The sequence below is a fragment of the Panthera pardus genome, unplaced genomic scaffold, assembly GCF_024362965.1.
Source record: "Panthera pardus isolate Hobbes unplaced genomic scaffold, ASM2436296v1 HiC_scaffold_12, whole genome shotgun sequence".
Lineage (NCBI taxonomy): Eukaryota > Metazoa > Chordata > Mammalia > Carnivora > Felidae > Panthera > Panthera pardus.
The window spans coordinates 20089320-20105904 of NW_026526677.1; the positions used below are offsets into that span (position 1 = coordinate 20089320).

General features: G+C 37.5%; 1 long non-coding RNA gene across 1 annotated transcript in view; it reads left to right on the forward strand.

The window, feature by feature from the left end:
• Nucleotides 1-9398: 9398 nt before the first annotated feature.
• The window catches only part of LOC128776153 (uncharacterized), a 265969-nt gene continuing 258782 nt past the window's right edge, over nt 9399-16585 (forward strand). The window contains exon 1 of the long non-coding RNA XR_008421155.1: nt 9399-9528. This is a non-coding gene — a long non-coding RNA (uncharacterized LOC128776153). The remainder of the gene's footprint in view (nt 9529-16585) is intronic.

Here is a 16585-nt window from a genome sequence, read left to right on the forward strand (position 1 = left end):
ATTCAAGTTAGTTAGCACATGGTGCAACAATGATTTCAGGAGATTCCTTAAGCCCCTTACCCATGTAGCCATTTACCCACAACCCTCCAGCAACCCTCTGTTTGTTCTCTGTATTTAAGAGTCTCTTAGATTTTGTCCCCCTCTTTGTTTTTATATTATTTTTGCTTCTCTTCCCTAATGTTCATCTGTTTTGTATCTTAAAGCTCATATGAGTGAAGTCATGTATTTGTCTTTCTTTGACTAATTTCACTTAGCATTATACCCTCTAGTTCCATCCACGTAGTTGCAAATGGTAAGATTTCATTCTTTTTGATTGCTGAGTAATACTCCATTGTATATATATACCACATCTTTATCTTCTCATCCATCGATGGACATTTGGGCTCTTTCCATACTTTGGCTACTGTTGATAGTGCTGCTACAAACATTGGGGGTGCATGTGTCCTTTTGAAACAGCATACCTGTATCCCTCGGATAAATACCTAGTAGTGCAATTGCTGGATCATAGGGTAGTTCAATTTTACTTTTTTGAGGAACCTCCGTACTGTTTTCCAGAGTGGCTGCAACAGTTTGCATTCCCACCAGCAGTGCCAAAGAGGTCCTCTTTCTCCGCATCCTTGCCAACATCTGTTGTTGCCTGAGTTGTTAATGTTAGCCATTCTACAATGTGTGAGGTGGTATCTCATTGTGGTTTTGATTTGTTATTTGTATTTCCCTGATGATGAGTGATGTGGAGCATTTTTTAATGTTTCAGTTGGCCGTCTGGATGTCTTCTTTGGAGAAATGTCAATGCATGTCTTTTGCCCATTTCTTCACTAGATTATTTATTTTTTGGGAGTTGAGTTTGATAAGTTCTTTATAGATTTTGGATACTAACCCTTTATCTGATATGTCATTTGCAAATGTCTTCTCCCATTCTGTTGATTGCCTTTTAGTTTTGCTGATTGTTTCCTTCGCTGTGCAGAAGCTTTTTATTTTGATGAGAACCCAATAGTTTAGTTTTGCTTTGGGTTCCCTTGCTTCTGGAGATATGCTGAGAAAAGTTGCTGCAGCCAAGATCAAAGAATTTTTGCCTGCTTTCTCCTCCAAGATTTTGATGGCTTCCTGTCTTACATTTAGGTCTTTTATCCATTTTGAGTTTATTTTTGTGTATGGTGTAAGAAAGTGGTCCAGGTTCATTCTTCTGTATGTTGCTGTCCAGTTTTCCCAGCACCATTTGCTGAAGAGACTGTCTTTATTCCAGTGGATAGTCTTTTCCTGCTTTGTCAAAGATTAGTTGACCATATGTTTCTGGGCCCATTTCTGGATTCTCTATTCTGTTCCATTGATCTGAGTGTCTGTTTTTGTGCCAGTATCACACTATCTTGATGATTACATTTGTGATTCAGCTTGAAGTCTGGAATTGTGATGCCTCCAGCTTTGGTTTTCTTTTTCAAGATCGCTTTGGCTATTCAGGGTCTTTTCTGGTTCCATACTAATTTTAGGATTGTTTGTTCTAGCTCTGTGAAGAATGCTGGTGTTATTTTGATAGGGATTGCATTGAATATGTAGATTGCTTTGGGTAGTATTGACATTTTAACAATATTTTTTCTTCCTATCCAGGAGCATGGAATCTGTTTCCATTTTTTTTGTGTCTTCTTCAATTTTTTTCATAAGTTTTCTATAGTTTTCAGTGTATAGATTTTTCACCTCTTTGGTTAGATTTATTCCTGGGTAATTTATGGGTTGTGGTGCAATTGTAAATGGAATTGATTCCTTGATTTCTCTTTCTGTTGCTTCATTGTTGGTGTATAGGAATGCAGCTGAATTCTGTGCATTGGTTTTATATACTGCCGTTTTGCTGAATTCATGGATCGGTTCTAGCAGTTTTTTGGTGGAATATTTTGGGTTTTCCATATAGAGTATCATGTCATCTGTGAAGAGTGAAAGTTTGACCTCCTCCTGGCCAATTTGGATGCCTTTTATTTCTTTGTGTTGTCTGATTGCTGAGGCTAAGACTTCCAATATTATTCAATATGTTGAATAACAGTGGTGAGAGTGGACATCCCTGTCTTGTTCCTAATCTTAGGGGGAAAGCTCTCAGTTTTTCCCCATTGAGGATGATATTAGTGTTGGGTTGTTCATATATGGCTTTTATGATCTCGAGGTATGATCCTTCTATCCCTACTTTCTTGAAGGATATCCTTTTAACAAGAAAGAATGTGTGTATTTTGTCAAATGCTTTCTCTGAATCTATTGAGAGGATCATGTAGTTCTTGTCTTTTCTTTTATTGATGTGATGTATCACACTGATTGTTTTGTAGATATTGAACCAGCCATGCATCCCAGGTATAAATCCCACTTGGTCGTGGTGCATAATTTTTTTAATGTATTGTTGGATCCGGTTGGCTAGTATCTTGTTGAGGATTTTTGCTTCCATGCTCATCAGGGAAATTGGTCTATAGTTCTCTTTTTTAGTGGGGTCTTTGTCTGGTTTTGGAATCAAGGTAATGCTGGCTTCATAGAAAGAGTTTGGAAGTTTTCCTTCCATTTCTACATTTTTGGAACAGCTTCAAAAGAGTAAGTGTTAACTCTTCTTTAATTGTTTGGTAGAATTCTCCTGGAAACCCTTCCAGCCCTGGACTCTTGTTTGGTGGGAGACTTTTGATTACTGATTTAATTTCTTTATTGGTTATGAGTCTGTTCAAAGTTTCTGTTCCTGTTGTTTCTACAACAGGGAAGAAATTTATCCATTTCTTCCAAATGCCCAATTTGTTAGCATATAATTGCTCATAATATTATATTATTATTGTTTGCATTTCTGTGGTGTTAGTTGTGATCTCTTTCATTCATGATTTTATTTATTTGGGGTGTTTCCTTTTTCTTTTTGATCAAACTGGCTAGTGGTTTATCAGTTTTGTTTACTCTTTTAAAGAACCAGCTTCTGGTTTCATTGATCTCTTCTGTGTTTTTGGTTTTTATAGCATTGATTTCTGTTCTAATCTTTATTATTTCCTATCTTCTGCTGTTTTTGTGTTTTATTTGCTGATCTTTTTCCAGTTCTTTAAGGTGTAAGGTTCGATTGTGTATATGAGACCTTTCTTCCTTCTTTAGGAAGGCCTGGATTGCTATCTACTTTCGTCTTATTGCCGCCTTTCCTGCGTCCCAGAGGTTTTGGGCTGTGGTGTTATCATTTTCATGGGCTTCTATGAACTTTTTAATTTCCTCTTTAACTTCTTGGTTGGCCCATTCATTCCTTAGTAGGATGGTCTTTAGTCTCCAAGTATGTGTTATATTTCCATATTTTTTGGGGGGTTGATTTCAAATTTCATAGCGTTGTGGTCTGAAAATATGCATGGTATGATCTCGATCTTTTTGTACTTGTTGAGGGCTCATTTGTGTCCTAGTATATGATCTATTTTGGAGAATGTTCCATGTGCACTGGGGAAGAATGTGTATTCTGTTGCTTTAGGATGAAATGTTCTGAATATATCTGTTAAGTTCATTCAGTCACTGTGTCATTCAAAGCCATTCTTTCCTTGTTGATTTTCTGTTTAGATGATCTGTCCATTGTTATAAGTGGGGTGTTGAAGTCCCCTACTATTATGGTATTATTATCAATTAGTTTCTTTATGTTTGTCATTAATTGATGTATATATTTGGCTGCTTCCACATTTGCAGCATCAATGTTTACCACTGTTATATCTTCTTGGTGGATAGACCCCTTAATTATGATATAATACCCTTCTTCATCTCTTGTTACAGTCTTTCTTTTAAAGTCTAGATTGTCTGATGTAAGTATGGCTACTCGGGTTTCTTTTGGTGACCATTATCATGATAGATGGTTCTCCATCCCCTACTTTCAATCTGAAGGTGTCTTTAGGTCTAAAGTGAGTCTCTTATAAACAGCGTATAGATGGATCTTGTTTTCTTATGCATTCTGTTACCCTGTGGCTTTTGATTAGAGCATTTAGTCCATTGATGTTTAGGGTGAGTACTGAAAGATACGAATTTATTGCTATTATGTTGCCTGTAGAGTTGGGGTTTCTGGTGGTGTTCTCTGGTCCTTTCTAGCCTTTGTTGCTTTTTTTTTTCTGTTTTTTTTCCCCTCAGTCCCCCTTAAAATTTCTTTCAGGGCTGGTTTAGTGGTCACAAACTCCTTTAAATTTGTTTGTCTGGGAAACTTTTAATCTCTCCTTATATTTTGAATGACAGCCTTGCTGGATAAAGAATTCTTGGCTGCATATTTTTCCAATTCAACACATTATATATATATCCTGCCACTTCTTTCTGGCCTGCTGAGTTTCTGTGGCTAACCCCTTGTAGGTTAAGGACTTTTTTCCCCTTGCTGCTTTCATCATTCTTTCCTTGCCTGAATATTTGCGACTTTGACTATGATATGCCTTGTTGATAGTCAGTTTTTGTTGAATCTGATGGGAGTCCTCTGTGCTTCCTGGATTTTGATGTCTGTCTCTTTCCCCAGGTTGGGGAAGTTTTGTGCTATGATTTGCTCACATAACCCTTCTACCCCTTTTTCTCTTTTTTCATCTTCTGGGACCCCTATGATTCTGATGTTCCTTTTTAATGAGTCACTGATTTCTCTAATTCTTAAATTGTATTCTTTTGCCTCAGTCCCCTCTTTTTTTTTTCTGCTTCATTGTTCTCCATAAGTTTGTCCTCTATGTCACTGATTCACTGCCCTGCTTCATCCATCCATGCCGCTGTGGCATTCATTCGAGATTGCAGCTCAGTTATAGCATTTTTTATTTCATCCCGACTAGCTTTTACTTCTTTTATCTCCACAAAAAGGGATTCTAATCTCTTTTTGGCCCCAGCTAGTATTCTTATTATCGTGATTCTAAATTCTGTTTTGGACATTTTGCTTGTATCTGTGTTGATTAAGTCCCTGGCTGTTATTTCTTTGTACTCTTTCTTTTAGGGTGAATTCCTTCGTTTTGTCATTTTTTTAAACAATTTTTTTTAATGTTTATTTCTAAGACAGAGAGAGACAGAGCATGAGTGGTGGGGGCGGGGGGAAGAGAGAGGGACACACAGAATCAGAAGCAGGCTCCAGGCTCTGGGCTATTCGCAAAGAGCCTGACACGGGGCTGTAACCCACAAACCGTGAGATCATGACCTGAGCCGAAGTCGGTCGTTCAACTGACTGAGCCACTTAGGTGCCCCATCTTCGTTTTGTCATTTTGAAGGAAGAAAAGTAATTAATGAGGTAAAAAAATTAAAATTAAAAAATTAAAAACAACAAAAAATCAAATAAAAGATGCTAGATCCTAGGTGTGTTCTGGTCTGGTTGTTAAAAGGAGCTTGACAGATTAGAGAAAAAAAGGAAAGATAAGAAAAGAAAAAATAAAGGAAAATGGAGAATTTGAAAAAATGAATACAATTAAATAGAATAAAATGAAATTATGGAAGTAAAAAATTTTAATTTGAAAAATTTACAAAAATAAAAAATTTAGTAGCAAAAAACAAAGAAAAAAGTTTTTAATAGAAATGGAAAATAAAAATAAATTATTTCTCTTTCTGTATTCAAGAATAAGAAAAGAAAGGAAAAAATTTCACTAGATGGAACAGCAAACAGGCTGAAGTGTGATTGAAACAGATTGGTTTCCCCTAGAAATCAAACTATGAAGCATTTTGCAGTCTGTAAACTAAGCAGGTGGAGAGACTTGTGGTGTTCCTGACGAGTGAGGTTGGCCCAGTTGGGCTGGGCTTAGTGTAACAGCTCTGTTCTCCACTAGAGGGTGCTGCTTAGCTTACTGGGGTGGATTGTTGTGGTGTCTGTAGGTGTGTATGGGCCTGTGCGGGAAGGATGAAAATGGCATCATGCATCTACCCCGTCTCTAGTATCAGAACTCTGCTCTCCCTGATCAGCAGCCGTGCGCTCCTTTATCTCCAGCTTCTGTCCACTCCCTGCTTTTACAACCTCAGGTTGCTGGGTGGCACCTCCCTCCTGAGTTTTATCTCAGATGAGGCTGTTTCCCAACCCCTCACTTCTGAGGTACTGCGGGTTTGGCCAGCTCAGACCTTCTGGGGGAGGGTGTCACTGAGCAATGGCTGGTTGATGGCCTGCCCTCAGAAATGTTTAGGAGATGCAATGCTGCTGATACCCAGAGACGGTGGCTGGGTGCCAGCCCGCCCCAGAAAAAGTTCATGTGATCGTGTAGCACTAGTGTTACAGGAATTATGGCAAATCACACACATCTGGCCCCAGGCTTCTCCCTTAATGTCCTTGTCCAGTGAATGTGGTTGTTCTCTGGAGTTCGCTGGGAACTTTGCTTGTGGGGAGGCTGCACAGCCTCTACCAAATGTCCTCCCAGCAGAGAAACCGCCTTTCTCCCTGTGGTCTGTGGACCCCAAGGACCTTGCTCTCTGCTCCTTGGGATTGCCCTTCCCACCAGAGCACCACCAGGTATCAAGCTGCGGAGTTTCAGACTCTGCACTCCCCCTGTTTATAGAGTCTTAATGGAATTTAAGCCCTCTCCTTTCTCTTTTCTCCATTATTTTGTTCACTTCCTTGAATACTCATTCTTTTCAGCTGCATTTGGGTGTTGGGGGAGGGGAATGTTTTCCATACTCTGTCCTCTCTCTGCAAGCAAAAGCAGGTCGCTGCCCTCCATGGCTTTCTCCCCCAGTTCATCCCTCTGCACCGCATACCTGCTGAGTTCTTTGGTTCAAGTTGTACATATTGTTGTGTTAATTCTCATATCAGTTTTCTAGGTGTGCAGGATGGCTTAGTGTTGATCTGGCTGTATTTCAGAGATGAGAGACACAAAAAAAACCTTCCATGCTGTTCTGCCATCTTGGCCCCCTCCAGGACCTGTTTATGAAGTTAGGAAGAGTCCTGTTTGGGCACCAGGATGCTTCTTTCTTCATCAGCCCATTTATCACATCAGTCTAGTGACTGGGAATAGCTCTTGGATTTACCTAGTTCAGGTGGCCTGACAATACCTGCTGTAGTTCTTTTAATGGAGATTTTAGTAAGAAACACCAAAATACATTGGGAAGCATGGTCTCAGAATGAGATATGTAAACTTTGCTAAAAGTTAATAACCCTAATGTACCTTTTATACAAACCCATGGTTGACTGCCAACACCTCCTAATCAGGTTACTGTAGGTAGTGAGGCAACATTTCTGGTATATTCTGTTCCTGCTCCTCCAGCCATGCCTTCTCCACTTTTGAGCTTCATCCTTGTCCAGACTTCTATTATTATTCATCTTTAGGTTAATAACAGAGATCTATGTGTGTCTTATCAAAATGTCTTCCAGATTCAGTTTTTCATGAACAGGTGTTCTATTTCAACTAGAACTTACAAATGTTGTTTGTATTGCTTCTGTGTTTTTTAAACTGTTAATTGCCAAATTTAGGGATTTTTGCTGCCTGAGAACTGTGGAAGCCAGGATCCCTATATTCTGCTTTAGAATGTCTTCTTGATGCCTGGGAAGAGTGTTTTCTTTGATGAAGATCAGAACCAAATAATGGTCATTGTGAAGTCCTTGGGTCCCAACACCCTGGAATGAATGTCTCCTTGATGTTGACAGGATTTAGGACGCTAACTACAGAGTCAAAAATCATGGTGATGTTTGTAGACATGAAATTGAACATTCAGAATTTCTGGATATTTCCCTATACTGTTTTAATGATAGCTCTGATATTTACTATTTATTTTTGGTTTATGGGGCTATTTTTTATTCTTATTTCTTTCTAGACCACTAGGCTTTCCATTTGGATATCCATTTGGATATCTCTTTGGAAAGAAATATGTTCATGGGTCATATCTTTGTAATCTTACCATTGGTTCCCAAATGGTGATCTGTGAGCCAATACTAACTATACTACATCAAAATTCTTTGAGAGAATTTATTAAAAAGTATAATCCCTGAAAGCTTACCTAGAATTTCTCATAAATTATATAGGGGGTAATGCCTGTGTTTCTAAGGAAGTTCCTAGGATATTCTTATATGAAGCTGGGTTGAGAAATGCTGATCTGAATGGTAGATATCCCATTTAGGTTTGATGGGGTTTTAGATTTTATAACAATAATAATTACTAATATGGTAATACTTATTGGACATTTATTATATATCAAACATTTTAAATGTCTTGTGGAACATATATATTACTTTTATGGAGATTACTATAATCGTATGAGGTAAATATAATTATCACCCTCATATGGGGAAACAAAGCTAACTCAGAATCACATATCTAATGATTGGAATTTAAGCTTATACTCAAAACCATTCAATCCTAAATAGGCTGCTACCTAAATGTAAGGAGCAAGCACTGGTTCTAACTCTTTCTCCAACAGAGTGACCTTGGAGAAGACATTTAAATATTCAGGAAATCTGTGGGTTTTTTTTTTTTCATTTGTAAAATGAGAGTGTTAGGTTAGGTAATTTTCTAGTTCATTTTAGCTCAAAAACGATGCTTTTTGTATGAAAATGAATTATCTTTAAGAAGCATAACAATGAACTAATCTCTAATGTATGAAACATTTATACACAATTTACAGGAGTATTCATGGAAGTATAAACCTTCAGTACAATTTGGCACCTTTCACGCTAATCTTTCATTTTACGAACACTTAATATATACACTTTCTGCTCTAAATATTGAACTGCAATTCTCTCTTTTGCTACAGTGTAGGTATCTAGTTATTGGGCTTATCTATGACTCAGCTCTGCGGTTCCCGGGATTAATGTACACTTTGACTTTTCTTTTGCCTTTTCTAACTGTCCTATAGTGAAGAGACTTTGCCAAAAGTATTGTTGTCTTAACACTTGAATCACAAGAGCATTCCTAACTTTTTGTCTTCTGTATTCACTGTTCTGTGGGTCAGAAATGGAGTGGAACAATTGTATAATTTCTTGTGCACTACACTTCATAACATGGTGGCATTTTGTTGTGGTGGTGGTGGTTTTTTGTAAATGACTTGCTGTTTCCACCCAGCTTCCTTCCCACGGACTAGACAAAATAATGGTACTTACCAACACTTCTTTATTAACCTGGGAAGACTGTTGAAATTTAGTTCTTACTTTTTAAAAGGTGATTACCCTTTTTCTCAGGATTTAGTTTTTAAAGCATTTATTCAGGAAAACATACAGTAGCTTATAGGCTTTGCTTACATAATTTCATATTGAGTTTTGTAATATGAACTATGTAATAAAAATGCAGATCATATTAGACAGCAGGGTAGGGGAGCATACAGAAATCAGACACACACACACAGATTACATATGTGTATATATATAAATTATATATTATGTATAATATACTATTTATATTGATTGGTAATGATTTTTATTTTCTGATATGCTCATGGTACAAATTGTTCAGGAAAGTTTCCACTATCACAAATGTTTATTGGTGCTTTTTTTTTTTTCTTCTGTTCCAGAAGACATGCTTGCTCTATGGTTCCAGGTTCCATGAAGTGATATGTTACAAGACATATCGATCTGCAACAGAATCTGAGCATTTCTTTCCAGTCAGTGCTCATGAAAAGGAAGTACAAAGAGTAAAGAGAGTTAAGGTAGCATTTAAAATTCTTTTATGGCCTTTGACTAATTTTCTTAAAAAATGAAACAAACTCCCTTTTACTAATGTTAAATGTAACTCAGTCAAATAAGTAAAGTCTGATTATTTTAGAAGACTTTAAGATATAAGGTTTTACCAAATCATTCCTTTAAAATACTCCACGTAGTTATGGGTTTTGAAGGTATATTTGAAATCATCATTAGCATAAAGAGTCATTGGGACCACCAAAGTTAACATTTATAAGTGACCAGAGAAGCTTTGTGAAAATTAATTTCTCCTCCAACCCACAGATCAACGTTTCCATCTGGCTAACTTGTGCACATTACCTAATGTAATGTTATTTTCTGATTGATTAAATAGAGGACTTGAGACAAAATTAGCATTGGAAAGAATATCTCATTTAAGATGCTATACTAGAGTATTATTATTTAATCTATTCTTTTACTACAAACAGGGCTTCATTCATATAAATTTTGTGAATGTTGTATTGAGTGTCATAGATGAGCTCAAAGAGGAAGCCAGTTCCTATCCCTAAGGAGGTTGGAGTTCATATGTGTGCAGTGGCCTCATGTTCTTTTTATTTTTGTTTATTTTAATTTTTAAAATTTATTTATTTTTTATTTTTTAATATAATTTATTGTCAAGTTTGCTAACATACAGGGTATATGATGTGCTATTGGCTTTGGGAGTAGGTTCCTGTGATTCATCACTTACATAAAACACCCAGTGCTCTGGGTGCCTGGATGGCTCAGTCATTTGAACGTCTGACTCTTGATTTCAGCTCAGTCATGATCTCACGGTTTGTGGGTTCAAGCCTCACATCGGACTCTGCACGAACAGCACAGAGTCTGATTGGGATTCTCTCTCCCTGTCTGTCTGCCCCTCCCCTGCTCATGTTCTGACTCTCTCAAAATAAATAAATAAACATGAAAAAAAGTGTAAAAAAACCCACCCAGTGATCATTCCAACAAATGCCCTCCTCAATGTTCATCACCCATTTTCCCCATCTCCCTCCCTTCCTAGTAGCCTCATGTTCTGATCCTTTTAAAATATAGTTCTGATTACAAATAGTCTGTATCATATTCCTGTGACAGATCAAAATATTTGAGAACCATGTATTTTCTATACCCAAACTACTTCTGAGATTTCCTTATACTGTTATCAAAGGCATGACTATTCTTTGAAAAACTTATTGCAGTTTTGGGTTTAAAAAATTTTGATCAAGGGTAGTGTAAACTATACAGTAAAGTCTAAGGTTATAAATATCTTTAGAGAGGTGCAAATGAAATACTGTTGCTTTTCAGAAATAACTTGTATGTTGCAGGATCAAGGAGGAACTTACAGAAGCAATGACATTTGAAATAGACCTCAGATAGTATTGATAGTGGCAATTGATGATTGCCTAGCAGGCATTGTTTGCTTAATTGTTTATATACATTATCTTAGTTTGTTCTTCAAATTCTGTGAAGTAGCTTCAATTATTTAATAAGTGAAGAAGAGAGACATCACAAAGATATGTCATATACCTAACTGGGGATGGAACTGAGGATTTGAGGATTTAAACTGAGGTGTGTGTGACTCTGTTTTTTTTTTAAGTTTATTTATTTATTTTGATAGAGACAGAGACAGCACAAGCCATGAAATGGGTAGAAAAAGAGGGAGAGAGAATCACAAGGCAGGTTCAGCACTGCCAGCACAGAATTTGACACAGGGCTTGAACTCATGAACCATGAGATCATGACTGGAGCTGAAACCAAGAGTTAGATGCTCAACCAACTGAGCCACCCAGGTGCCCTTAAACTCTGTTTTTAAATTCACTATATCTATTGTATTTGTCTCAGTAGAATTAAATATGCAGAGGGGAGGGTATGAGGAAGAGTATTTGAGACAGTGGGAGCAGTATGTGCAAAGACACAGACTGGAAAGCACAGGAACCAGCAGAAAGAAGTTGATTTTTTTGGAGCTATTGGTGTATGGTTAATGAGAAACAAATTTGGAAACACCATGTGGGGCAAGTTGGCGAAAAACCCTGCCTTGATTGCTAGACTCAAGATGCTGACTCCTATCTTAAGTGATACATTTATTGGTAGTTAGGGCTCACGAAAGGTAGTTAGGGCTAATGGGATCAGTATATAAGATGTTGGAGACTGAGAGATTCATCACAGAGTTAGAACTTTGATCCAGGAAAGCTCCAATGAGGATCTGAACTGCAGAGATGGATGGAGGAGGCCAGGATATGGAAGGAAGTACCAAGGTGCAAAGATGAGACCATGTGACTTAGTAGATATAGGTTCTTTAGGAAGAGACCCCTGTTTAACATGGAACATCATGATTTTGTACACACTGATTCGGATGCCTAGGTGGACATTTTCAGGAGGCATTTGGAAGAGTTTGCTTGTAGGCCGCCACCCAACTGTCTTATTAGGAAAGGAGTGCTGTATGTAACAAGAATTTCAAGTGAAAGATGAAGCAGAAATAAATCAGCATTCTTTTGTTCTATGGGAGACACTGTTCTGCGTGCTTTACTACAATAATCCTATGAGATAAATACTATTAACTCCATTTTAAAGGTAAAGAAATGGCTTACGAGAATTTGCATTTTGCCCAAAGTCTCAAAGTATTAGTAAGTAGTAGAGCTAAGATTCAAACTTAAGTCGGCCTCACAGAGGGGCCTGAAATCATCAGTCTTTGAAATTATTGTTCATTTATTCATTTATTATTTATTTTATTTGGCATTTATTTTGCCCAAAGCATTACTCAATCTCCAGAAAAAATTATGTGGAAAAGGCAGTCCGATACAATGCTATTCACATATATTTTTAAAAGAAAAACCCACAAAATGCTGCATATTTTCTGTGGATACTTGTAAAAAGATTCTGGAAAAGCACACAGCACATTGGTAACAATGCTTACATCTGAGAAAAGAATCAAGATAGGGAGAGAGGTTAAAGAAAATGTATGTCTAGTGTTTTAATTATATGGAAAATATATTCATGTATTATTTGTGTAATTAAAATTTAATTTAAAAATGAATATTCCTGCCTGCAATATGGCTTCCCTTATGGGCATGATTATGATGTAAGGAGTCTGAATCAAGTAAAGGAAGAAATAGGATGAATTTATGGAAACTATCTTGAACAACTTTTGTGTTAAGTGAGAGACTTGTTTTTTTTGTTGTTGTTGTTATTGTTGTTTCCCATGAATGGCTGCTGATATCCTCTGAAGAAAGTCAGGCAAGCTTCCTTTAGTTCCTTGAGGCACAGTCAGTTAGTTGGGCAGACCTCATTTTTCTGAGGAATGTGTCAGGCTATTCGTAGTAGCCTGAGTGGCAAATTTGCCGGTAGGAGTCTTGGTATAACTTGCTCGTTCATGTGGTTGGGATCACTGAAAGTCAGCTGAGTTCATTTGTAAGTGGGCTGACACCTGAGTGTGGCTCTGTCTTCTTTTGAGCTTCCCCACTGAGGGCCTCCTTTAGCCCCTTCAGCCTCACTCATGCCCCAGCCCTGGATCCACACTCCAGTTATAATTGGCTTCTGCCATATAGTCTGATTTGGGCCCCACGAGGTTCTCAAATGTGCTGTTTTCTTTACTGTGTTTCCTCTTAGCTCCTTAATCCTTCTCATCTTTCCAGTCTCAGCATAGATTCTATTGCCACCAACGAGTCATGTGCATCTCACTTCCCACACTAAACGGGGTATTTCCCTTTCTGTGCCCCCTCACCCCAGACCTCCTACACTGTTGCACTCCCTTCTCTTATCTAAGGCGTTTCTCAACTCTGGCTGGACAGCAAAATACAGTGAAGCTTTAAAAAAGATGAATGTTTGGGTCTCACCTCAGACCGATTGCATCTGAATCTTCAGGATTGTATATGGGTATTTACTTTGTAAATCGTGCCCATCATATAACTGCAACTAGTACTTCTTGATATTAAGTACATTAAGAAAGAGGGACTCTGGTTATCTGCAGCTGCTTGCTTTACTGATACTGAAGACTTTCTCACAGTCATCAGTTGTGTGGCCTTACTGGAGTTACCAGGATGATGTCAAAAAGACAGAGATCTCTTCAGCTTGCTGAAGAAACTTTTAAATTTAAAGAAACTTTTTTGACATCATATATTTCCTGGAAGAAGATGAAGGGGCATTTAAAATGAGGCTCAAAAAAGTAAATATACACGATAGCTTATGTAAAGCAGTCTCTCATTGCAGTATCTTTCACTATCCAGGCTAGTTCAGCCTCTTCCCATCACTATACCAACTCATCTCTGATGATAGCAGTAGGATGAGGTATTACCTACATGGAAAAAGGTATATAATACTCAGGTTTGTCCTCTAGAGTCTCATTCTTGATCTCATAGGCTCTTAGTGTGAAGAATCTACCAATCAACCTTTAACTAGTTGTTGTTGGACTCAGACATTCCTGATACCCTGGGGCCGAGTATACTGCTCAAAATCTTGTGTGTCCTTTCAACAATCCATATCCACAAATCAAAGAGAAGAGCTTAGTGTATAAGAACCCTGGCTCTGGGTTGGGGGGCCAGCTCTGTCATTTCAATGAGCTATGTGCTTCCCTATGCTTCCTATCTATAAAATGTGGAAACCATAGTACTGTATCTACCTCATAAAGTATTAGCAGTGTTAAATGAGTTAATATATATGAATAACTTAGAAGATTTATACGTAAGTAACTTAGAAGATTATCCAGTGTGTTGTAAATGCTTTAAAAATATTAGCTATTTTAAAACTCTCAAGGATTAGGTATTCATCTGGGGTACATACATGTTATAGAAAAGTATGGGGAGGATGAAGAATTAACTAATCACGGATAGTATAAAACTGGGAAGGATAAAATGCAGTACAAATATCATTGCAGACATTGAATAAGATTTAAAACAAATGCAGTTTGAGAAAGAAAATCTCAACAGGAGCAGATTTACCACTTTCACTGGCCCCTTAGTGGATCCCGGGAAAGTCCTAGCAGTTTTGTATTTATAATTCTGTGCTGTTTTTCTTAAAAAGTCTACCTTAAATTCTATAAAGTTTAGGATTTGTAAAACCTGCATCTTTTAAAAAATTCTTTCTTTTTTACATTTATTTATTTTTGAGAGACAGAGAGAGCACAAGTGGGGAGGGGCAGAGAGAGAAGGAGACAGAATCTGAAGCAGGCTCCAGGCTCTGAGCTGCCAGCACAGAGCCCGACACGGGGCTCGAACTCACACGAGCTCACAAACCGGGAGATCATGACCTGAGCTGAAGTTGGACACTCAACCAACTGAGGCACCCAGATGCCCCTGTAAAACCTGCATCTTATAAGTCAAAATGAAAAACACCGTTCAGGAAAATAAAACAGTAGAGGAATTCAGGCCAAATTGGTGAGGTGGATGTATAAAATATCCATTGCCTACTGACTTCTGCCTTTTAAACTGGGGCTCAGAATAACCACAGTTCCATTTTCATATGTCTTTTTTTTTTAAAGCTTTTCTAACAACTTCCTAAAGGAATCAGTTTGCCCTATGTGTGGACATGTTAACTCTTATTTTTTTCCCTCCTTAATTGCCTTCATCTTAAAATATGAGGAAGAATTAATTAACTATCCTGATGGGGGAAGAAAAGTTAATAGCAATTTTAATGAGTGTAACCTTAGCAGGATTTGTAATAACCCTGAAAAGATGGTGAAGTCACTTCTTTCTCCACTTGACTCTCTCACCTTCTGTGAATGTCTGTAAGTGCTGATTACAAGTGATTAATTACCTACTGGAAGGCTTGTCTCCATCTCATCTTCTTATCCCCAAACCAACTGCAGTCTGAAGAGTATACTGAGAACTCTACATGCAAAACAGACAAAATGGCCTTTTCTACAATATAAAGTGCTTACAAGACAGAATTTGATGAAGAGCATTTGGCTAGAGTGTTTATAACAGCACAGAAAAGGCAATGAGTTGTGTGATGCTGGCCTTGAAAATTTCATCTGAAATGACAGAAAATATGGTAGCCATGCCATAGGTGAGACATTTGTTCTACCAAAAGGCAGTGAATTTTTTTCCTGGAACCATTATCCAGACTGTAGTGCTGGAAAGAAGAGCCCAAATAGAGCCTAGTGTTATTACTGAGTGTACTATTCAGAGTTCAGAGTTTGGAGCTCGTGAGGAAATTGGAATTTGTTGGGGGGAAGAGGAACAGAGGGGTAAGAATTATATAGGGAAGGAAGGTCAGAAATCTGCCTAGAGGTACACTTGATTCTTTGGCAAAATACTAATTGGTGCATGCACAGAGTGAGATTCCATATGGCTCAGTAAGGAACAACTACTGGAGAAAGAACAACTACTGGGAAGTGGTGAGCTGACCAACACTTTTACAGCGCTGGGAGACATTCATGTTCCATCCATTCAGAGCAGAAAGACCTTGTTGAACATCCTGTATGTCCAGTAGAGAGCCTAGATTGCCATGCTCCAGAAGCAGGACTAACTTAGAGTGAATGATATTCTAGAATCACTCTGACTTATCACAAAAGCAGGATTTAAATGGATTAAGCTATAAGTAAATGTGTGAAGGCATTCGGAACAAAACCAGTATCATATTGAAGAAGACAACAAAAGCCAGTTTGCATAACAATGTAGCATCCGTTATATTCATAATACAACTAAAATATGTGAGACATGTGGAGAAGCAGAAAAAATATGTTCCATAACTAAAAGAATAATCATTTAGTAGAAATCTTTTCCTAAATTGTAGATATGATAGAATGGTCAGATAAGGACTTTAAAATACTTATTATAAATATGTTCAAGGATATATGGGAAATATATATACCTATAGTGAAGGAAAATAAGTATAATAGAGAAATGGAAGACGTAAAAGGATCCTAATGGGATATCTAGATGGAAAACCTAATATCTGAAAAAAAAACTAGATAAAATTAACAGCAGATTATTCACTACAGAACAAAATATTATTAAATTAGTAGAAAAGGGAAAAATAAACTATATACACTGAAGTCAAAAGAAGAAAAGCTGCAAATAAATAATAGAACTTCAATGACTTGTCAGACTATACCAG